General features: G+C 46.3%; 1 pseudogene; it reads left to right on the forward strand.

The window, feature by feature from the left end:
• Positions 1 to 794: 794 nt before the first annotated feature.
• On the forward strand, positions 795 to 3621 carry LOC144693486 (histone H2B type 1-M-like; annotated as a pseudogene).
• Positions 3622 to 3860: the final 239 nt, after the last annotated feature.

Consider the following 3860-nt stretch of genomic DNA (forward strand, 5'->3'; position numbering starts at 1 on the left):
GTTTAGTTGAAACAGGCACAATGTATGTACATGTTCTTTCTGTCTGCAAAGAATAGGGCCCTATGTATTAACATATGTACATGCAAATACACCACATTGCAATTTTCGCATGCAACATGAATGCCTTACAGTATTGCAAGGCCTTAAGACCAATCCAGACATACACATCAGTAAACCTGACAAAGGGACGGGAATAGTGATCCTTAACAAGCATGATTATATCAACAAAATGCACGCCATTCTTAATGACAGGTCAAAATTCATATCCATTGAACCTGCCACTCAGCATGACCGGACAGCCTTGCTTGAAAATAAGCTAAAAAAACGCTTGCTGGACTTGTGTAAGAGCGATGAGCTACCACGTGATATATATGACAGGGTTCGTCCTCACGGTTTGCTACGTTCACGTATGTGTGGGCTACCCAAGACACACAAAAGGGATGTCGCTTTACACTCCATCTTATCTATGACCGGCTCTACACAACATGAATTGGCCAAATGGTTGGGCAAATTATTACAACCAGTTTTGACCAAGTTTTCTACATACACGGTTTCCCTTCACATTTGCAAAGGCCATAACAGGATTTGCATATCGATAACAATGCTGTGTCCATGTGCTCATTTGACATTGCCAACCTATTCACCAATGTTCCACTTAAGGAAGTCATAGATATTTGTGCTGCAGCGCTATATCATGGTGATCTAGACCTGCCACCATTGCGTGAAATCAGTATACATTGAACTTATGAACTCGGCAACTCACGCAGTTGAGTTCAATTTTAATGACACCATGAATGCCCAAATAGATGGTGTTGCCATGGGATACCCTCGGGCCCAGCTCTAGCAAACATCTTTGTTGGGTTCCATGAGAAACATGTCTTCAATGGAATAACACCTAACCTCCTACCCATTGCATATTTCCGATATGTGGATGATACGTTTGCTATATTTAAATCCTCAGCTGCATGTAACAATTAGGAACTGTAAGAATCCCAACGTGTCTATTGACCAATGAAGGTTGGCTCGCAGTAGACCATGGTAGAGAATCCCATGGCAGATTTCTCAACTAGTATGCCAAGGAAGGGGAGTTCATTTGACTGCTCCATTTCAAAGGTGAATTTGAGTGCAGGATGGAGCCCATTAAGACATTGTTTGAATTTCAAACAATGCTTGGCAGTTAACTGTCAGTCACCATCAGTGGTGTATTCCCCATGGCAATGCCACTTGCCACCCAATCAGCACTCTCTTCACATACAGCATAAATTGTTGTTTTCACCTTATATTGGTATTCTTGCGAGTGTCCCGATGAGCGCAAGATGAAAAGCTTAGACATTATTCATGTATGTTGAATGGTCATTATGTTGGGACTTGTAACAACTGATGGGTGCATTTAAGGGCATGGCACTTCATGGGCAATCAATACTGGGTGATGTGGGCCTCTGGAGACACCGTTTATTACATGGCCTTGGAAGTAATGGCATCTCTGACTATCTTGACATTTGCAGGTTTTTATCTTGGGCAACCTTTGTAAGGTCTGGTGTTTGGAACCTAGTTGACAAGCTAGCAGGTAATGCTCACTTGCATCTATCAGAAGCTATTGTTTGAATAGCATTTGTAGCTGAGGCATTCAATATATTGCAGGTGGATGTGTAGAGTTCTTAGCAAGGCCTTGCCAGCATTTGGGGTGAGTGTCACTTAGTCATCTTTGACTTCCTCCCAAAATCACAAGTGTATGTGGCTTCCATGAAAGCATGCACATGGGCTTGCTCGTGCCAAGGGCCTACAGCAATTTTCCTTCTAGATGCCAAAGGCCACAGGAACGCAGGTTGGTCTGGAAGGACTGTTCTGGTTCTGCTGGCACTTAACTGCGACTTTTATTGAGGAGCAGATCAAAAGGTCTCGCAGGGGCCTCATTCTGGCTGGAATCTGGTTGCAATGAGGGTATGACTGGCCTGTCTGGTGCATCGCTCCATTGCTCTGGCATCTGCATCTGGAGCCGCATCCTCCATTCCCTCATGAACATCAGCTTCTTCTCTTTCTTCCTCGCCTGGGGAGACTTCAGCTCCTCCATCTCTCTGTCTGCAAATTCCTCATCGCTTTGCTGTGCGAGGTTGTCTAGGGCGCAGGTCATATGATCCTGAGACTCTCTCTGGCACATACTGCAGTGCTCCACCTGTGCACATCATGCAGCGGAACCTCATTTTCAGCAGTCTAATGGTTTATTCTATTGTTGCTCTTGTTGAGGCATGGATATCATTGTACTGCCATGGAGCTCTCAGAGTGACACGTGTGCAATCGACTGCACCCTGTACTCTAGGGAAGGCTGAAATAGCTGCAAACCCCAGAAATCTAGCAGCCTGGCTAGCTTCATCGAGTGTGAACTTCACATAATGCTGAGCCTTACTGTGGATGGCATCAGTCACCTCCTTGATACATTTATGTGCTGAGGAAAGTGAAATGCCTGGAATGATTCACAGGAAAAAAAATTGAGCATGGCAGTGACCTCTAGGGGCACTGCCAGGGAATGTCCTCCCAGTCCATGGGGCGTTAGATCCTCCCACAGAATATGGCAGATATGACCCACCACATCTCTTGACGAGTGAAGACGTGTGCGACATTGTCCTTCACTCATATCCAGATAGGAAAGTCTTCTTCGGTAGACCCTTGGTCATGCGACCTGCCTCCGTGGGATGGGTCTAATCTCTTCATCATCTGGGTGTTGCTGGGGCTCCCCTGGACCATGAACCTTAAGCTCGGTCTCCTCTTGAAACTGTGCTAGGCGGCACCGGGCCCTTCTCCTCTCCCTCAATCAGATCACTGCCATCAAGAAGGCAGCATTGGGCACAGGCTCCTTTATTCAATCCTCCTTCTCTCTGTGGACTGATAGATGCCACAGATTAATGAACATTGGACAAATATAACAGACCTTCCACTCGCAAACAGAAAGCCACTGTCATGCTCTAGAGCTGCGTCTGTGCTACTAGCTTTTCGTTGATACAGCCTTGCAGCTGAGGCGCAAACTCTCAGATCAAAGTGACTAAGGTGCCAATCCTGATACTTGACATCTCAATCCCACAGAGGTTGGAAGAGGTTTGGACACATTAATGAAATGTGTCACCTTAACAAAGGCACTCCTGCAATCTCTGATCTAGTATGCTGATCAAGCTCAACTTGCACTTCAACAATGACTGGATGCCCTTTGGCTCGTTATCAATGCCAATTGGAGAAAGCATTACTGTAACCATTGCTGATGAGAAGAAAGCACCAATTTCCAGTAAGGGTGCGAAGAAAGCCCAGAAGAGGGCACCACTGAAAGACGGCAAGAAGAGGAAGAGATCCAGGAAAGACTGTTACCCCATCTACATCTACAAAGTGATGAAGCAGGTTCACCCGGACACCGGCATCTCCTCCAAGGCCATGAGCATCATGAACTCGTTCATCAACGATATTTTCGAGTGTATCACGGGCGAGGCTTCCCGCCTGGCCCATTACAAGAAGCACTGCACCATCAGCTCCCAAGAGATCCAGATCACCATGCGCCTGCTGCTGCCCGGGGAACTGGCCAAGCACACCATGTCGGAGGGCACAAAGGCGGTGATCAAGTACACCAGCTCCAAGTGAAACTCCACAATGCACTGAGAGACTTTCATTGATGATCTGGCTGATATGCAGCATCTGTGCTTCCTTAACTGTTGCTTGCATTTTCCATTCTCACATACCTCTCTGTAAAAGCTCAAATGAAACAACTGTATTGTGAAGCCAGTGGCTCCTGCCGTCTCTCATTAAAGCGCACTAAAAGGCGGTGGCTCCAATTGCACCTTCTCAAGAAAGTCTTCCTCTTTTCTCTCAGCTCTGTCTCT

Source organism: Cetorhinus maximus, chromosome 18 (genome assembly GCF_964194155.1).
Source record: "Cetorhinus maximus chromosome 18, sCetMax3.hap1.1, whole genome shotgun sequence".
Lineage (NCBI taxonomy): Eukaryota > Metazoa > Chordata > Chondrichthyes > Lamniformes > Cetorhinidae > Cetorhinus > Cetorhinus maximus.